This window comes from Macaca nemestrina, chromosome 8 (genome assembly GCF_043159975.1).
Source record: "Macaca nemestrina isolate mMacNem1 chromosome 8, mMacNem.hap1, whole genome shotgun sequence".
In the NCBI taxonomy this organism is placed as follows: Eukaryota; Metazoa; Chordata; class Mammalia; order Primates; family Cercopithecidae; genus Macaca; species Macaca nemestrina.
The window spans coordinates 9816951-9838661 of NC_092132.1; the positions used below are offsets into that span (position 1 = coordinate 9816951).

General features: G+C 39.7%; 1 protein-coding gene across 5 annotated transcripts in view; it reads right to left on the reverse strand.

Moving 5' to 3' along the window:
• The window catches only part of LOC105488247 (KH RNA binding domain containing, signal transduction associated 3), a 201198-nt gene that overhangs the window by 172505 nt on the left and 6982 nt on the right, over nt 1–21711 (reverse strand). The window lies entirely within an intron of this gene.

Genomic DNA, 21711 nt, shown 5'->3' on the forward strand with positions numbered 1-21711 from the left:
GGAAATGCTCATTAGTGAAGAATCAGTTAACAATATGATGACATATGTAACATGGATTACTACACCGTTATGAAAAACAGTATTCACAACTTTCTGACAACTTAAGAAAATGACTATGACAGAATATTAAACTTAAAAAATACAAAATTCCATATGGAGAATGAAACTGAAGAAAACTGTCTAAAATATAATCAATAGTTATCTCAATTGATTGCTTTACGGGGAGAATATTTCTCTTTTCCTTTCTACTTTTTTTACATCTTCCACTTTTTTTTTCTATAATAAGCATTGATTCAAGTATGAAAAGAGTATCTTCTATATACTAGGCATTTATATAGATGGTATTTATACAGGGTTCTACAAAACAGACAAGAATCTTGGAAACTTATAAGCCAGTAAAGTATATACTACATTTATTATTGATAAGAAGAAATATTCCCTTTTAAATTTAAATACAAAGGGGAGGGGGAAGAAGAAATGTCCTAAAATTAATGAGTTTTAGTAGTTTTTTTAGTGGATTCTTTGTTTTCTACACACAAGATTACCATCTACAAATACTTAGTTTTACCTCTTCCTTTCCAATCTGTATGCCTTTTATTTTCTTGCCCAACTGCCCTGACTAGACTCTCCAAAACAATGTGGAATAGAAGTGGTAAAGACAACATCTTTGCTTTCTTCCTGATCCTTTCACAAATATAATGTTACTTGTGGGTTTTCATATATTGTACTTTATCAGCTTTTAGGAGTTCCTTTCTATTCCTAATTTGTTGGGTTGTTTTTTTTTTGTTTTTTTTTTGTTTGTTTGTTTTTTTATCATGAAAGGGATCAGAATTTTTTCTTTATCCACTGAAATGATTATGAGGTTTGTGTCCTTTATTCTTTTGATATGAGGTATTCTATTAATTGATTTTTGAATACTAACCCAACCTTGCATTCCAAGGATAAATTCCACATGATCATGGTGCATAATCCTCCCTTTTTATGTGTACTGAGATTTGGTTTGCTTATATTTTTTTGAAGATGATGTCGTCTAAATTCATAAGAGATACTGATGTGTAGTTTTCTTGTGATGTCTTTTTCTGACTTGGGACCCAGGGTTATAATGGCCTCAAAGAATGAGTTGGGAAGCTTCTTTGATCTAAAAGTTCGTGTCCCCCCAAAATTCATATGTTGAAACTTGACTCGCAAGGTGATGGTATAAAGAGGTAGGGCCTTTCAGAGGTGATTAAGTCAGAAGGGCTCTGCCCTTATGAATGGGATTAGTGCCAACAGAGGCTTGTGAGCATCTGTTTGCCCTTTCACTCTTCTACCATGCGAGGACACACAGAAGGCGCCATTCATGAGGAAGAGGAACTCCCCAGACACAATTTCTCAGCACCTTAATCTCGGACTTTCCACCCTCCAGAACTCTGAGCAATACATTTTTGTTGCTTATGAATTACTCAGTCTAATAAATTTTGGTATAGCATGCCAAAGGACTAAGACAGAAGCAATCCCTCCTCTTGTGATTTTTGAACGAGTTTGTGAAGAATTAAGAATTATTCCTTAAATGTTTGCTAGGACTGACCAGTGAAGCACCTGGATCCCGGCTCCAGTGAGTAGGTTTTTTGTTGTTTATCAATTCAATTTATAAACCAGTATATTCAGATTTTCAAGTTTCAGTTATTTCTTTCAAGAAATCTGTCCATTTCATCTAAGGTATCTAATTTATAAGCATATAATTGTGCATGGTATTCCTTACAATCTTTTCTGTATCCATCAGGTCAGTAGGAATATCCTCTGTTTTCATTCCTAATTTCACACTTAACAGACATCTACAGAACATAAGTCTTCTCTCTTTTCTTTTTAGTCAGTGTAGCTAAAGTTTTGTTAATTTCGTTGATCTTTTCAAAGAACCAACTTTCGGTTTGTTGACTTTTCTCTATTAATTTTCTATTCTTTTATTTGATTAATTTCCATTCTAACCTGTGTTATTTCCTTCATTCTACTTATTTCACATTTACTCTCCAGTGTCTTAAGATGGAAGGTTAGGTAACTGATTTGAGATTTACCTTTATTTTTAATATACGGCTTTTCCTCTAAGTACTGCTTTGCTGCATCTCTTAAGTCTTGACATGTAGTGTCTTCATTTTCATTTATGTCGAAATATTTTCTAATTTCACTTATGAGTTCTTTTTTGGCTCACTGGTTATTTTGGAGTTTGTTAACTTCCACATATTTTTGAATTTCCCAAATGTCTTTGTTATTGATTCTTTTTTTTTTTCTTTTTTTTTTTTTTTTTTTTTTTTTTTGAGACAGAGTCTCGCTGTGTCTCCCAGGCTGGAGTGCAGTGGCCGGATCTCGGCTCACTACAAGCTCTGCCTCCCGGGTTTACGCCATCCTCCTGCCTCAGCCTCCCGAGTAGCTGGGACTACAGGCGCCCGCCACCTCGCCCGGCTAGTTTTTTGTATTTTTTAGTAGAGACGGGGTTTCACCGTGTTAGCCAGGATGGTCTCGATCTCCTGACCTCGTGATCCGCCCGTCTCGGCCTCCCAAAGTGCTGGGATTACAGGCTTGAGCCACCGCGCCCGGCCACTGTTATTGATTCTTAATCCCATTCTACTGTAGTTGGAAAATATCTTTTGCATCATTTCAGTCCTTTAAAACTCACCAAGGCTTGTTCTATGAACTGGCATGTGGTCCATCCTGGAGAACACCTCATGTGTACTTGAGAAAAATGCACTTCCTGTGGTTACCGGGGGGCAGATTCTACAGGTGTCTGTTGAGTCTAGTTGGCTTACAATGTTATTCAAGTCTACTATTTCCTTACTAATTTTCTACCTAGTTGTTGTATACATTATTCAAAGTGGGGCATTGAAGTCTCCTAGTTGTTGTATACATTATTCAAAGTGGGGCACTGAAGTCTCCAACCATATTATTAAAAAGTTCATAATTATTTAAGGTCATTCTGTTAGCTTCCTGTTGTCACTGTAACAAATTATTACAAATTTAGTGGTTTAACACAATAAGAAAAATGTATTTATTATCTTACAGTTCTGGAGGCCAGAAATCTAAAATGGGTATGTAAGGCAGCATTCCTTCTAGAGGCTCCAATCCTTTTCCTTGTCTTTCCCATCTCCTAGAACAGCAGTTCCCAACCTTTTTTGGTGTCTGGGATCAGTTTTATGGAAGACAATTTTTCCATAGACAGGAGTGCAGGGGGATTAGATTCTCATAAGGAGTATGCAACCTAGATCCCTCACGTGCAGTTCACAACAGGGTTTGCACTCCTCAGAGACTCTAATGCTGGTGCTGATCTGACAGGAGGCAGTGCTCAGGTGGTAATGCTCACTCACCAGCTGCTCCCCTCCTGCTGTGCACCAGGTTCCTTACAAGCCATGGACAGATACTGAGGACACATCAGAACAGGGTATCCCTGTTCTGAAAATGGCAGCATCCATGGCTTGTGGCCATATCATACCCATCTGTTTTTGTTGTGATACTGCCTTCTGTCTGACTCTGACTCCCGCACATCCTTCTTATAAAGACCACTGTGATAACAGGTCCATCCAAATGATCCAGGATAATCTCTTGATCTCAAGATTTTTCATCATTTCTGCAAAGCACCTTGTACCATGTAAAGTAACATTCACAAACTGTGGGGAATGGATAAGGACATGTTTAGGGGCCATAATTCATCCTACTGCAGACATCAATGGAAACAATCACTGAATCAAGTCCTAGTTCGTTTCATGTCACTAAGCTGATCAGGTTCATTATAAGGCAAGAACATTTTAGCCTTACTTTTAAATATGTATATTTGTGTTCTCTGAGCATTCTTTACATCTGTTTATTTATGTCAGAAACTTTGTTTCTTTCTCTATATTTTTCCATTATTTTATGAAATTATTTCAAGTGACCACGTTGAATATTCAGAACTGAAGCAAAAATCTGTAAATAAACTACATCTTTTACAGCACAGCAAAAAGAGCACAGGGTTTGAAGTAAAAACAGAGCTCAGGTGTAAGGAAGGGATACAGTTTCAGCTTCCTACATATGGCTAGCCAGTTTTCCCTGTACCATTCATTAAATAGGGACTCCTTTCCCCATTTCTGGTTTTTGTCAGGTTTGTCAAAGATCACATGGTCGTAGATGTGTGGTGTTATTTCTGAGAGTTCTGTTCTGTTCCATTGGTCTATATCTCTGTTTTGGTACCAGTACCATGCTGTTTTGATTACTGTAGCCTTGTAGCATACTTCGAAGTCAGGTAGCATGATGCCCCCAGCTTCGTTCTTTTGGTTTAGGTTTGTCTTGGCAATACAGGTTCTTTTTCAGTTCCATATGAACTTGAAAGTAGTTTTTTCCAATTTTGTGAAGAAAATCACTGGTAGCTTGATGGGAATGGCATTGAATCTATAAATTACCTTGGACAGTATGGCCATTTTCACGATATTGATTCTTCTTATCCATGAGCATGGAATGTTCTTCCATTTGTTTGTGTCCTCTTTTATTTCGTTAAGCAGTGGTTTGTAGTTCCCCTTAAAGAGGTCCTTTACAACCCTTGTAAGTTGGATTCCTAGGTATTTTATTCTCTTTGAAGCAATTGTGAATGGGAGTTCACTCATGATTTGGCTCTCTGTTTGTCTGTTATTGGTGTATAGGAATGCTTGTGATTTTTGCACATTGATTTTGTTTCCTGAGACTGCTGAAGTTGCTTATCAGCTTGAGATTTTGGGTTGAGACGATGGGATTTTCTAAACATACGATCATGTCATCTGCAAACAAGGACTATTTGACTTCCTCTTTTCCTAATTGAATACCCTTTATTTCTTTCTCCTGCCTGATTGCCCTGGCCAGAACTTCCAACACCATGTTGAATAGGAGTGGTGAGAGAGGGCATTCCTGTCTTGTGCCAGTTTTCAAAGGGAATGCTTCCAGTTTTTGCCCATTTATTATGATATTGGCTGTGAGTCTGTCATAAATAGCTCTTATTATTTTGAGATACATCCCATCAATACCTGGTTCATTGAAAGTTTTTAGCATGAAGGGCTGTTGAATTTTGTCGAAGGCCTAGATGGATTAAAGACTTAAATGCTAGACCTAAAACCATAAAAACCCTAGAAGAAAACCTAGGCAATGCCATTCAGGACATAGGTATGGGCAAAGACTTCACGACTAAAACACCAAAAGCAATGGCAACAAAAGCCAAAGTTGACAAATGGGATCTAATTAAACTGAAGAGCTTCTGCACAGTGAAAGAAACTACCATCAGAGTGAACAGGCAACCTACAGAATGGGAGAAAATTTTTACAATCTACCCATCTGACAAAGGGCTAATATCCAGAATCTACAAAGAACTTAAACAAATTTACAAGAAAAATCAAACAACCTCATCAAAAAGTGGGCTAAGGATATGAACAGACACTTCTCAAAAGAAGACATTTATGCAGCCAACAGATACATGAAAAAAATGCTCATCATCACTGGCCATCAAATAAATGCAAATCAAAAAACCACAATGAGATACCATCTCACACCAGTTAGAATAGCGATCATTAAAAAGCCAGGAAACAACAGGTGCTGGAGAGGATGTGGAGAAATAGGAACACTTTTACACTGTTGGTGGGGCTGTAAACCATTTCAACCATTGCGGAAGACAGTGTGGTGATTCCTCAAGGATCTAGAACCAGAAATACCATTTGACTCAGCCATCCCATTACTGGGTATATACCCAAAGGATTATAAATCATGCTGCTATAAAGACACATGCACACGTATGTTTATTGCAGCACTATGCACAATAGCGAAGACTTGGAACCAACCCAAATGTCCATCAATGACAGACTGGATTAAGAAAATGTGGCACATATACACCATGGAATACTATGCAGCCATAAAAAAGGGTGAGCTCATGTCCTTTGTAGTGACATGGATGAAGCTGGAAACCATCATTCTGAGCACACTATCGCAAGGACAGAAAACCAAACACCACGTGTTCTCACTCATAGGTGGGAACTGAACAATAAGAACACTTGGACACATGGTGGGGAACATTAGACACTGGAGCCTGTCATGGGGTGGGGGCGGGGGGGATAGCGTTAGGAGATACACCTAATGTAAATGGCTGAGTTAATGGGTGCAGCACACCAACATGGCACATGTATACATGTGTAACAAATCTGCACGTTGTGCCCACATACCCTAGAACTTAAAGTATAATAAAAAATAAAAATAAAAAAGAGCTCAGTTTTAATCTTGCTCTGCTACATATTAGTAAACACTAAGGTTTAACTTCTAAGGCTTAGTTTCATTATCTATGAAACAAAATCTATCTCTAAGATAATTATTATCTATATATATGGCTGTATCTATTTATCTATATATATAACATATATACATTATTGCAAAGATTCAATAATGTATGAAAAGATCTGGAAAATAGATTCTGGAATTGCATGTGCAATAAATAGTAGTTATCACTGTCATTATTACATATTTTATTTCTGATTATGAATATTCCAGAATAAATTTTATGGAAATTAATAATCTCTTTCATAAGCCATCAACAATGACCGCAGTCTAAAATAATCTTTCTCTTCTAAACTTCTACTATATCAATTGCTGGTATAATTCACTTGGCAAATAGCTACTATGCTTTCAACATTTCCTCTATTCCCATCTTTCAATGTCATTTACCTTTTTTATCCTGTCTATTTTTATATATTTTTCATCCACCTAATGTGAAAAGTTTTTGAGGCCATGAGCTATGGAGCCTTGAAACCAAATGGACACAAACTGAAGTTCTTGCTTCACCACATACTACATAACTCTGAGAGTTAGTTAGCCTTTCTGATGCTCAGTTTCCCCATCTACTCAATGGTAATAGTGTTATTACCTAAAAGGAGCATTAGCTAATATAAGGCACCTAGCACAGAAAAGGCAGAAGGAAAAGCAAGTGCAAGGACACTGATTTCCATTTCCCAAACTGCAGTGTATTAAGATCAGAAGACACTGTTTGGGGGAAAAACAAATGCGGCAGTTAAAGAGGAACACAAAACATTCTCATTCATAAAAACGGGGGCCAGGCACGGTGGCTCATGCCTGTAATCCCAGCACTTTGGGAGGCCAAGGCAGGTGGATCACGAGGTCAGGAGTTCAAGACCAGCTTAACCAACATGGTGAAATCCCAAAATACAAATTTTGAAAATACAAAAATTAGCTGGGCATGGTGGTGTGCACCTGTAATCCCAGCTACTTAGGGGGCTGAAGCAGAAGAATCTCTTGAACCCAGGAGGCAGAGGTTGCAGCGAGCCGAGATCGCACCACTGCACTCCAGCGTGGGTGACAGAGTGAGAGACTGTCTCAAAAAAAAAAAAGTAGGAAGATGGAAGGAACACAAAGAAAATTTGTCAAGTCAATTAATTAACTACCTGGTCATTTTGACATATGACACCAAATAACCTGACAAATACCCTGACAGGCACTCTGAATACTACACAGATCATCCAGATAAGACTGTACTGTGATGTGGGAGGCAAGACAAAGTAACTCCATAAGCCCCTTGCATTTTAATCTACTGTAATTTAGTAGAAACAGCATGGGTTTGGGAATCAGACTGATGAAGTCCAAAGCTTTCAGTTATCAGCTAGCCATGTGACACTGCATCAGTCACAACTTCCCGAAGAGCCTGCATTCTCACTTATAAAATGGAATTTACGTCATGCATCTAAGAGGGGTATACTGAGGTTGCGAAAAATATGGCCTGTAAATCTCTTGGCATAGAATCTGACACTTAGCAAGAACTCAACAAATCACAGATCATTATTATTAATAATTATGTGACAATGACAAGTCACTTAATGTCTCTAGGACCCCTGATGTATAATTTGAGATTTAAAACCAGGCTGAAGGCCGGGCGTGGTGGCTCATGCCTGTAATCCTAGCACTTTGGGAGCCTGAGGAGGGTGGATCATTTGCGGTCAGGAGTTCCAGATCAGCCTGGCCAACATAGTGAAACCCTGCCTCTACTAAAAATACAAAAATTAGCCAGGCGTGGAGGTGGGCTCCTGTAATCTGAGCTACTCAGGAGGCTGGGGCAGGAGAATTGCTTGACCCCAGGGGGTGGAAGTTGCAGTGAGCCGAGATCACACTACTTCATTACAGCCTGGGCAAAAGAGCAGAACTCCCATCTCAAAAAAAACAAAACAAAACAAAACAGGCTGAAGATACACTAGGTACTTGATAAACATCAGTTTTTTGCCACACACAGTCATACCTCTGTGGTAGGCAGAATAATGGCTGCCCACAGACATCCATATACTAACCTCCAGAAGCTGTAAATGTTAAGTTGCACAGCAAAGGGGAATTAGGGCTGCAGATGGAGCTAAGGCAGGTAACCACCTAGCCTTAAGATAGGGAGACTATCCAGGATTATCCGGGTAAGTCCGATGTCAGCACAAAGGACCTTACAAATGGAAAAGAAAGGTGGAACAGAGAGGAGCGGAGAGATGGCAGAGTGGAAACATTCAGCCTTGAGTTGCTGGCTATGAAGTCAGAGGAAGGGGCCACAAGCTGAGGAATATGAGCAGCCTCCAGAGCTGGAAAGCTCGGGCACACTCTCCTGAGGCCTCCAGAAAAAAGCACAGCAGCGCCCATACCTTCACGTGAGCCCAGTGGGAGCCATGTGGACTTCTGAGCTCCAGGACCCTGTGGTCATAAAGCCACCAAATTTGTAACAATTTGTTATGGCAGTCATAGAAAACCAATATACTCTCATTTCATTTTTCCATCTTATTTCAGATAGATCTCAAAGAACATTTGAATCTGAAACTTGAAAAAAGAAAAGGCATTTTTTTTCTACACAGATACACCTCATCCTAAAATAAAATCTCTTAAGAATATCACTTCTTATTAGACTAAATTGAATGAGTGATCTTCTTAAGAGTACTTGATTTCAAGGCCTGGCCAAAAAGAATTTAGAGAATATTAAACAATATAAACTGGCTCATTAACATTTTGGGCAATAGTGTTAAATAAGAGATAGCAAATAGCATAGAAGTACCTGAGTTTAGGAGAATCAGTCAACTCAAATGAAATCTGCATCCTTAGAAACTAAATAAGACATACTACATACTTCCACCGGGCATCTGGTTCAATTGAGGCATACTGCATGTGTCAGGCTTCAAGGCAAAGTCTGTGATATGAAATCTCTTGTGAATATTAGGATTGGGTTTAATCAGAAGAAATACTGCTTTCTTTATGTAAATATGATATGAGTTGGGGCCAACATTTTCTCTCCAAATAAGGAATCCAAACCCAGATACTTGGGAAAGTTTATAAAGTTTTTTTTTTTTTTTTTTTTTCAAACAGATGGCAAAACTTTTCTGGAAAGGGGTCTTTTACAGGTTACTAACACAGAAATTGTCTTTAAAGTGAATGAAATGAACTATGAGATTGTGAACGATGAACGGACACATCACTAATTTCTGGTATGGTCTATGAGTAAAGGAACGGAAAAAATGTCAGTGATAGACTCAAGTCTCTAGAGGACAACAAGGATCCTGCTGTTCTCTCAAAACTGCAACATCAACAGCAGCGAGCAAAATGGTGCCCATTCTCATGGACTCCTCCGACTCCTCCGGAAGATCAGACCGGGCCTGAGTCCTAGAAGGTATAGTTTCCTAGCAGAAGGCAAGAAATAACTAAGATCAGAACAGAACTGAAGGAGATAGAGACACAAAAACCCTCCAAAAAAATCAATGAATCCAGGAGTTGGTTTTTTGAAAAGATCAACAAAATTGACAGACCGCTAACAAGACTAATAAAGAAGAGAGAAGAATCAAATAGACACAATAAAAAATGATAAAGGGGATATCACCACCGATCCCACAGAAATACAAACTACCATCAGAGAATACTATAAACACCTCTACGCAAACAAACTAGAAAATCTAGAAGAAATGGATAATTTCCTGGACACTTACACTCTCCCAAGACTAAACCAGGGAGAAGTTGAATCCCTGAATAGACCAATAACAGCCTCTGAAATTAAGGCAATAATTAATAGCCTACCAACCAGAAAAAGTCCAGGACCAGATGGATTCACAGCTGAATTCTACCAGAGGTACAAGGAGGAGCTGGTACCATTCCTTCTGAAACTATTCCAATCAATAGAAAAATAGGGAATCCTCCCTAACTCATTTGATGAGGCCAACATCATCCTGATACCAAAGCCTGGCAGAGACACAACAAAAAAAGAGAATTTTAGACCAATATCCCTGATGAACATTGATGCAAAAATCCTCAGTAAAATACTGGCAAACCGAATCCAGCAGCACATCAAAAAGCTTATCCACCATGATCAAGTGGGCTTCATCCCTGGGATGCAAGGCTGGTTCAACATACGCAAATCAATAAACTTAATCCAGCATATAAACAGAACCAAAGACAAAAACCACATGATTATCTCAATAGATGCAGAAAAGGCCTTTGACAAAATTCAACAGCCCTTCATGCTAAAAACTCTCAATAAACTCGGTATTGATGGGACGTATCTCAAAATAATAAGAGCTATTTATGACAAACCCACAGCCAATATCATACTGAATGGGCAAAAACTGGAAGCATTCCCTTTGAAAACTGGCACAAGACAGGGATGCCCTCTCTCACCACTCCTATTCAACATAGTGTTGGAAGTTCTGGCTAGGGCAATCAGGCAAGAGAAAGAAATCAAAGGTATTCAGTTAGGAAAAGAAGAAGTCAAATTGTCCCTGTTTGCAGATGACATGATTGTATATTTAGAAAATCCCATCATCTCAGCACAAAATCTCCTTAAGCTGGTAAGCAACTTCAGCAAAGTCTCAGGATACAAAATTAATGTGCAAAAATCACAAGCATTCTTACACACCAGTAACAGACAAACAGAGAGCCAAATCAGGAATGAATTTCCATTCACAATTGCTTCAAAGAGAATAAAATACCTAGGAATTCAACTTACAAGGGATGTAAAGGACCTCTTCAAGGAGAACTACAAACCACTGCTCAGTGAAATAAAAGAGGACACAAACAAATGGAAGAACATACCATGCTCATGGATAGGAAGAATCAATATCGTGAAAATGGCCATACTGCCCAAGGTAATTTATAGATTCAATGCCATCCCCATCAAGCTACCAATGACTTTCTTCACAAAATTGGAAAAAACTACTTTAAAGTTCATATGGAACCAAAAAAGAGCCCGCATTGCCAAGACAATCCTAAGTCAAAAAAACAAAGCTGGAGGCACCACGCTACCTGACTTCAAACTATACTACAAGGTTACAGTAACCAAAACAGCATGGTACTGGTACCAAAACAGAGATATAGACCAATGGAACAGAACAGAGCCCTCAGAAATAACACCACACATCTACAGCCATCTGATCTTTGACAAACCTGACAAAAACAAGAAATGGGGAAAGGATTCCCTATTTAATCGATGGTGCTGGGAAAATTGGCTAGCCATAAGTAGAAAGCTGAAACTGGATCCTTTCCTTACTCCTTATACGAAAATTAATTCAAGATGGATTAAAGACTTAAATGTTAGACCTAAAACCATAAAAACCCTAGAAGAAAACCTAGGTAACACCATTCAGGACATAGGCATGGGCAAGAACTTCATGTCTAAAACACCAAAAGCAACAGTAACAAAGGCCAAAATAGACAAATGGGATCTAATTAAACCAAAGAGCTTCTGCACAGCAAAAGAAACTACCATCAGAGTGAACAGGCAATCTACAGAATGGGAGAAAATTTTTGCAATCTACTCATCTGACACAGGGCTAATATCCAGAACCTACAAAGAACTCAAACAAATTTACAAGAAAAAAACAAACAACCCCATCAAAAAGTGGGCAAAGGATATGAACAGACATTTCTCAAAAGAAGACATGCATACAGCCAACAGACACATGAAAAAATACTTGTCATCACTGGCCATCAGAGAAATGCAAATCAAAACCACAATGAGATACTATCTCACACCAGTTAGAATGGCAATCATTAAAAAGTCAGGAAACAACAGGTGCTGGAGAGGATGTGGAGAAATAGGAACACTTTTACACTGTTGGTGGGATTATTAACTAGTTCAACCATTATGGAAAACAGTATGGCGATTCCTCAAGGATCTAGAACTAGAAGTACCATATGACCCAGCCATCCCATTGCTGGGTATATACCCAAAGGATTATAAATCATGCTGCTATAAACACACATGCACACGTATGCTCATTGCAGCACTATTCACAATAGCAAAGACTTGGAATTGACCCAAATGTCCATCAGTGACAGACTGGATTAAGAAAATGTGGCACATATACACCATGGAATACTATGCAGCCATAAAAAAGGATGAGTTCGTGTCCTTTGTAGGGACATGGATGCAGCTGGAAACCATCATTCTCAGCAAACTATCACAAGAGCAGAAAACCAAACACTGCTCACTCAGAGGTGGGAACTGAACAATGAGATCACTTGGACTCGGGAAGGGGAACATCACACACCGGGGCCTATTATGGGGAGGGGGTAGAGGGGAGGGATTGTATTGGGAGTTATATCTGATGTAAATGACGAGTTGATGGGTGCTGATGAGTTGATGGGTGCAGCACACCAACATGGCACAAGTACACATATGTAACAAACCTGCACGTTATGCACATGGACCGTAGAACTTAAAGTATATTTTAAAAAAAAAAAAAAAAAAGAAGAAGGTGGAGCTTCCATGCAGTAAGCAAGAGGCTTAAAGGCTGTCTTCTGAAGAGGGGACCTTTTCTGGGCTTTTCTTCTGGAACTCTCCTTTTTCAGCCCATTTTTACCATGTGGCCATTGCAATAAGAAAGTCCCTGAGCTCTACCCATTTTGGATGAGGCCCCTATGGTCCACTCAAAAACAGTAAATAAATAAGAACTGAAGTGCAACCCAAGAGAAAGGCAGCCTGAAGCAGAGAAGTGAGACTGCTCCTGTCCAAATCCCCAATGAAAGGAGCTAGGGAAATCTAGCAATTTATACATCAAAGGTTGTGGCCAAAGTTCATTAATAAAAAAAGTGTGTACCTGTCTAGAATGTTGTCTCTGCACTCCACATATATCCTCAGAGTATCCCCGAGGCATGACCTAGACCCTATCAAGTGACAGGATTCATATTCAGAACATGAAGATCTAAATCTAACCACTACGAGAAGAAGTAGCAAGACTAACCAAAAACATTCAGAACAAAAACAGCAATTTCAGCATGCATATGCTGGTACGTATGGGAAGACACAAAGCGCATCACCTAAATGGAAAGTGTGCTGGGAAAGTGTGAACCAAGTCGAAGTCAATTTGGAAGCCACATGGTCACCAATGAAGAGGAGCCAGGAAGCTTTCTGGACGGAGGAGCCTGTGACACACCAGCTACTCCACCACACTTGCTGAGCTGTCTGTACCAAAGGTCTCTCCTCCAAATTGTCAATCAGCTTAGGGCTCAGGAAGCATATAGGTAAGCATCACTGACAGTAATGAGTTTTAAGATTCCTACTTAAAAAATGCATCACAAAAAAAAAAAAGCTTTTCAAATAAACAATTTTAAGTGTAATTTACACAATTCAGTAAACTTTTTATTAAGTTAGTCACCCTAAGTAAGCAAGGAAAGGAAGAACTGAGGGATTCTTTTCTTTTGGCCAACCTTTCAATAGTGATAGAGCCACAAGGATCCCTCCCCTGTCCTTTCCCTTTTGATTACACACACTCCCTGAGTGATCCCATCCTCAGCCACAACTTCAAATACACGGCAATGCATTTTAGTAAGGCTCATGTCCAGAAAGACCACATGCAATTCTGAACTCACATAATACAAAACGTTTCAACCTCTCTGTTCAGTACCCACAAATGATCCATCTAAAACAGAGTTAAGCACGCCATTCTCCTGCATGACATCCTTCAATTGTGATCCAGAACCTTAAAAATCCGTACTCCTTAGCTATGTGTGAGGCCCTTCATTCTAGTCCCTATCTAATCCTCTAGTCCCATTTCTCCACAAATTCCTGCACTTGCCTTATCCTCCAAATAAGACTGCTAGGAAGAGCTTTCACTTACCTCATCCATTCAACAAACACAGTGTGTCTATTGCATTTCAGACACAGCTCTGGGCACTGGAGGCCCAGCAAGGATAAATGCCCCAGCTCTCTAGAGTCTGGAGTCTAGGAGGCACCATCTTGTCGCAGGTCACTAATCCTCACCATGTGTCTGGGAGGTAGAATCGTGCCTGTTTTACAAAGTAAACACCTGGAGTTTAGAGCGGTGAAGGTATGTACCTGGGCCTAATAACTCCCATGACAGAGGGGTACCTCCAATTAACTCTGAGTCCCAGAGTCAAGGCTAGTGCCTACACTGCCATAGAGTGAACACTCCTGGTACACCTATCTGAAAAATGGCAGATCTCTTCTCAAAATCAGTATCCAGAAGCTCTAATAAAGAGAAAACACTTTTTCAATCTTCTGTCACTTGCATTCTGAAAGAATGAATTCATTGCTGTCATCCATAATGAGGAAGCTGCGACCAACCGGCTATTCATTCTACACACACTTACTGAGTGCCCACTATCTCCCAGGCACCGCGCAGCGAGCACTGGAGAAGGAATCAAAGGTAATGAGTCAGATTCCCTGCTTGTAAGGCGGTTGGATTCTCATGGGAGAAAGAACTCCCACCCAATCATCACGATCGCAGAGTGATAAATGCAATGTTGCATGCACAGAGGACGGTACTACACTAGGAGCTGGCACACAGAGAGCGAGCGAAGAGAACAGGAATGCATTCACTGTACACTGTAAGCCAGACAGGGAGCCCTGAGAGCTCAGAGATGCCATGGTTTAACACTAAACGGAGAGACTCTGAGAAGCAAACTTGCATTAGTTCCATCACAGTCTGGAGCCCAGGATGTTTCTACCACTACGTGAGGAGTCACACACAAGTCCCCACTCCTTCACTAAATTGGAATAACAGCTGCTATGCAGCACCATAGTGCCGTGTGCACTTGTCTTTATTACAGCCCTTCCACCCCACAGTATAAATGTCTTTTAATTTGGCCACTTCCCCACTGAGCTGAACACTCTTTAAGCAGGAATAAAGTATTACCTTGCTCTGCATCCCAGCACTTAGCCCAGCCTAAGTATGTGATCCTTACTGAGTAAGGGGAGAAATAACAGCAACTCCTCCAATCCAGTGGGAAAGACTGTGGAGAAACAGACACCCAACCAGTCTTCTCTTAGGGGTGTTTCCCCCAAAAGTCTAAATAGTGATTTCCTGAAAGGGTCTAAAAGTCTGAAGCCTGAATACATTATGCTACTCTTTTGCCTTAATGTTCACTCTCCAAACCTAAAAGACTACTTTCTGCCATGGACCTTTTATTAGAAGTAACATGGTGCCGACCTAAGACAGGTGAGCCAAGAATTCACATGCATCTTCTCAGTTAACATTTCAAGGAGTACACAGTAAGTGTCAACTCTGCGCCTAGTATTCCATGCTGGGCTCCATGAAGGAAGAAAACAAGAAACTTGTCCTGCTCGCCTAATTAACTTTTGAGTACCTACAGATACACCAGACATGCTACACAGACTCTCTCATGACCATTTTACAGATGAAGAAACTGAAGCTATTCAAGTCAACTATTTCCACGGGTAGCAGCACATCCTTTACCCATTTAAGAAGCAAAACCCAGCTGGGCGGGGTGGCTTATGCCTGTAATCCCAGCACTTTCAGAGGCCGAGGCAGGCAGATCACTTGAGCTCAGGAGTTCAAGACCAGTCTGGCCAACATGGTGAAACTTCGTCTCTACTAAAACTACAAAAATTAGCTGGGCGTGCTGGTGGGCACCGGTAATCCCAGCTACTTGGGAGGCTGAGGCAGGAGAATCGCTTGAACTTGGGAGGTGGAGGTTGCAGTGAGCCGAGATCACATCATTGCACTCCAGCCTGGGTGACAGAGCAAGAATCTGTCTCGGGGGGAAAAAAGAAAAACAAGCAGCAGCAAAACCCTGACCAAGGGGGAAAAAGGGATGAGAAAAATACAATCCAGAATACAATCAATCAACTGTTAATGGCATGACTTTCTTTTTTTGTCTCCTTATTCTCTGAAGCTATTAGAAACCGCGTAACACTGGGCAGGGGATTATCGCTGTTGGTTCTGAATGGGTGGTACACCAAACGATGGGCGGCATGTCAAAAACGAGACATGCCTCATGAGTCTAAGAGAGAAAGAGACACTTTAGCACTTTTCACGTTGAAACAACAAAACAAAAAAAACCAGTAAAACTTGTTTAATCAAAACCTTATAAGGCACTTCAAGACGCAGAAGATAAAAGCCACGGGAGGAAAGAAGCCTGCTCGGTTTCCTTTATCAGCACACTAGGACGCTCCACAGATCCCAGGATTGTTCTGTGACCCAGAATGTTAAACCACTCCTTTGGATTCCAGAGAAAGGAGCAAGCAGAACCTCATGCTGCTTCTCACAGAGAGTAAGACGAATCGCCTGCTGAACACCAAAGAAGCTACGCACCAACAGGTTTAAAATCGACTTTTGAATTTTTGAAATTAAATAAAAATTTAAGCAGTAATTAAAGCTTAATTTATTTTAGAGTCATCAGAGACACTTTAAATTGAATGAACCTCCATCTTTATGCTCAAGCTGCTGCTATCGGCTGTGATGTACTCTAGCGCTTGGTTTCTTTCCAGTGTCAAACATCACCTTGATGGCTGTCTCTGTGCACTAACAATAGGTGGTCCTGGCTGGGCGCAGGGGCTCACGCCTGTAATCCCAGTATTTTGGGAGGCCAAAGGCAGGTGGATCACTTGAGGTCAGGAGTTTGAGACCAGCCTGGCCAACAGGGTAAAACCCTGTCTCTACTAAAAATACAAAAATTAGCCAGGAATGGTGGCACATGCCTGTAATCCCGCCCACTGGGGAGGCTGAGGAAGGAGAACTGCTTGAACCCGGGAGGCAGACGTTGCAGTGAGCCAAGATCGCACCATTGCATTCCAGCCTGGGCGAAAAAGCGAGACTCACCGCAAAAAATAACAAAAAACAATAGGTGGTCCTTCCTAATGGCATACTCTCCTCTGAGAATGATCAGAGATCACTCCCTGATTTGTCACTGCTGTAATCAAATCCTTTTCTGAATGAATTAGAGCAATAAATTACATAAAGAAAACTGTGAAGAAACAAATCTATTCTGAGACAATAAAAGGGGTATAATTTTGAAATTTTTCACCCAATTGATTGGTGCTGGAGTCTTGCCTCTCAGCTTAGCCTACGCAGAATGCAGCGATGCCAGACCAAAGCAGGGGCCACATGTGCTCTGTGTGCAGTATGGCTATGCCTTGATATATGCTTTCATTAAGGAAAGGTAACTATTTCATCATGACAAGAAAAATACCCTCACGAGTTTACAAAATCATTTTTCTCAGTATTACTTTGCATATTGTGCACATTATGTTTTTAAAAGCCTCTCATCTTTAAATAAGGACCTGAACAAATTGACAAGTCATAAGACACTGATGTCCAAAAGAGCCATGAGAGGTTTGCAATAGAAAGAGCCCACAATTTTCATTAATTAATTCATGCAAATAACTTTTATTGTGCCCCTATTTTGGAAAGCACGGGTACAAATGAATTTTACCAAATTTGGTAATAAAGCCTGGTCCCCTAGTTTCTCTGCTGAGAGCAGGGAAGGGTAAGCAGACCACAGCCCGTGGCCAAATCCAGCACACTGCCTGTTTTTATAAATAAAGTTTTATCATAACACAACTATTCTCACTCATGTACATACTGTCTATGGCTGCCTTTCTGCTACAACAGCAGAGGTTGAGCAGAATGCACAGCCCACAAACTATTGACTCTTTAGCCTTTACAGAAAAAGTTTGCGGCCCTAGGCGTAGAGTTTAGCATAAAGACAATGAAGGTACAGCCACAGACAAGTATCTACTTCCAGCTGTCCGCTGAAAGAGCCTGAGAGCAATGACCACCAGCACTCCAGATCTTGGCTTCTAAACAACCTTCCACACTAAAAGAAACCAGGGCACCTTTGGGGAAAATGGCTCATTTGAGGGCTAGGGCAGAGCAAGAACAAGATGAGCATGGAACAAGTTGCTGTTACAGAGATGAAAAAAATACTAAGCCAACCTAGGGGATGATCCTCTCAAATGGACCCAGGAGCCAGAGCAAAGGGCTCCCAAAGGCCAAATCTTAAACAATTTGAGCTTCAATTTACACAGTGATAGTAAAGGATTATAACCCACCAAATTAAAGAAAAATGCATGAATTTAGAAGACAGATACGACTGAATAAGAGGAAGAGAGCAACTGAAAAAGAGAAAGAGGGAGAAAGAAGGAGCAGAAAAGATTCCTTTTCAGTAGAATATCAACCAAAAAATGTAGATGGAATGACTGTGAGAAAATTACCATTTTACAACCATCATAGTAATAATTCAGGTAAAAAATGTTAATGGATCTAAAATTTGTGAGGGAGAGTTTAATGAGGAGCAGGATATTTATTTACATAGTCTCAAAGTATCTCCGCACAGAAGTATTAATTAATGACCAAATGAAAGTAGTAACTTTACAGAGGAGAAAACTGGCACCACCTTAACCAAGGATCGAACTTTTCACCAATAATGACACAGACATTGTGTGCCCGGGTACGAGGGACTGAGAAGACCCACCATCACTTCGGTGGCATTCCTGCCAAGACAGTGTGTGACACAAATCTAATTTTAAGGAAACATCAGACAACCTAAATGGAGATGCATTCTACAAAAAACTGGCCTTGTAGAGTTTTTTGTTTTCCAAAAACATAAAGTTTTCCAAAAAGCCTATCACGAAAGGCAAAGGCAGACAACGCAGCTACTGCGAACTGAAACACTAAAGAGACCTGACACTACACAATGTGTGATCTTGACTTGGGTCCTGTAAAAGACAAAACCAGAACAACTGGTGCCATCAGCATGTGAACTGTAGATGAGATAACAGCACTGTGTGGTTGTTAAACTTCCTAATTTGGATCATTGTACGACAGTTATGAAAGGGAAAGTCCTTATTTTTAGTCAATACATGCCAAGGTATTTAAGTATTCATTTGTAAAAGATGATACAAGAGTAACAGAAATATATGTGTAATAATCTCATCTTAGATACAACGAATATATTCTATGTTAAAAAATTAGAGTGAAATTAATCAAATACAAAACCATTGTCATTCAATCTTTTTTAATTTTTATTTTTAATTGCGGGGGCACACAGTAGGTGTACATATTTATGGGGTACATGAGACAGTCTGATACAGGCATGCAATGCATAATAATCACATCAGGGAAATGGAGTAGCCATCACCTCAAGCATTTATCCTTTCTGTTACAAACAATCTAAGTATACTCTTTTAGTTATTTTAAAATGTATGACAACCGCTGAGGTGGCATCCTGCCTGCCATGTGCAGATGAGAGAATAGAGCCTCAGTGAGGTAAAGTCATGGTCCAGAACACACAGGTCAACTTAGCAATTCAACAAATATGTGTTGAATAAATGCATAAAATGAAAGTATAAATTTTTTAAGTACTGGGGACTCGTTAACAGTATTCAGCCCTCCTAAAAGTTACTAAAACAGGAAGCCTGGCTTTGTCCAAAATTCTTCCCATATTTTATACCTAGTACTCATCAAGTCTCAGCCCACTCAAGTCAGTAAACAGAAGGCAAGAGGAAGCAGAAATTTCCACACCGACTGACAAATCTCTTGTTACTATTGTGTGCTTTCTTATACAAATTAGATTTGGGAATTTGATTTATATACTCCAAAGCAAATTAACCGTGAGTCTAATTTTTCCCCAAAATAAACATATTACAATGGCCAGTAACAATAAGTCAGACTACCCTAACAAGTTATTTGACAAAAGCTTTCAATTTAATGCTTTTGGAGTATATTTTTCTTTAGGGTCCACTGACCCTATAATGTAAGTTAGCTTTGTGACCTTGAACAAGTTATAAATCCCTCTAACCTCCATTTCTTACCTGTAAAATGAGAACAACAAAACTATATTCATGTGTTAATCACGGATTAAATGAAGAAATGTGTGAAGAACCTAGCTACAGTGCCAGGCATACCTTTAGGCATTTCAGCAACAGTGGCTACAAAAAAAGGCATGGCTTTCTGCAAATATTGATTAGCAAGTATGCCTCTTAAGATACTAGGAATATGAAAAATGCCAATGCATGAAAATCAAAAGCAATGCACGTTTATTGATCAAGACTCATTTCAGTTCAGAAATAGCTACCAGTGTGAAAGAAAGTGGGTAACCTCGCTATGTGGAGCGCCATCTAGTGGAAGAAAAGCAGAGCACAAACCGCACAAACGAAGTAGAGAAAGAACAAGGAAAAATGATGAAAATGAAAACTGCCCCTTATCTTCGTCATAATTTCTATATTTTCTCCCATGGGAGCTCAAATCAACAGTGACCCCAAGTGTAAGCTATATATCGAAAAGAGACATTTAAAAGGGTGCCCTCACATACTCTTGCCCTTTATCATACCAAGGAAGAACATCAATAATATGCTAGGAACACCTTTTAAAATCCTTAAAATAGCAGCAGGGGCTGATTGGTGAAAAATTATGGAAATGTAAAAAAATTATGAAAATTTACAGCTTACCAATTCAGAGTAAGGTACCTTGTGCTTGTGGAGACAGGCTGCCATGTTTTAAGATATGCAGTCATAAAACTGTTTATGGAAGCTTCATTTGTTAATTTAAGCTTCAGGTGCTGTGTCTTGAATAGCATAATAAAAATCAATCAGAGCTGCTGCTAATTTTGTGCATGATATTAATGAAAGAAGCTTCCTAAAGACTGAATTTCTCCTTCAATATTTCCTGGATTGGAAAACTAAAATAATTCTAACAACATAAAATTACCCTAAGAAATGAAAGTAGATGATTTATGTATTGAATTTTTATTATATACAATATATCTGAAAAGTGACGCCAATACTCAAACATCTGTCTCAGAACATTTTATAAAAATAGCAAGTAACGTTTATTAAGCACCTACTATGTGTTAGACACTGTACTCATGTCTACAATAGCAACCCTACAAAGAAGGCATAAGGTCCCCACTTTCACAGATGGGGAAACTTAGGCTCTGAGAAATAAAGTAACTTGCAGGGGGTTACAGACTAGAAAGCTGTCACTTCTCCTAATCACACGGCTCTTTCTGCACCAGCTCATTCCTTGTTGAATAACACTGTTTCCCAAGTAAATGCCACCCACCAGATGTTACCACTGGTCAGAAAGTTCCTATGCCATTTTGCCATGCCCCTGTGTGCCCTCTGTATGGTATGCAACCTGCCCTGCTCGCCCAGGTCCAATACTAGGCATTTAATTTGAAGAGCTGCATAATCCAAATTCCCCACAAAAGTAAAACATGAAAAACAAGACATAATCAAAGCTTCCACCTCTATCTGGTGCTAACAGGTGCCCTACATAGTGTCATAGTGTTGGGCAGACAAGGATCTGAATCCTGATTCACCAGTTACTAGCTATTTAGGCAAATTAAGTGACCTTCCTGACCTCAGTTCTCTCATCTATAAAATAAGGTAAAATGACTTACTCTTTTAAGACTGTTAAACTAATTCAATGCAATAACATACATAAAGCATGTAAACCAGAAAAGGCTCTTGATAAATGG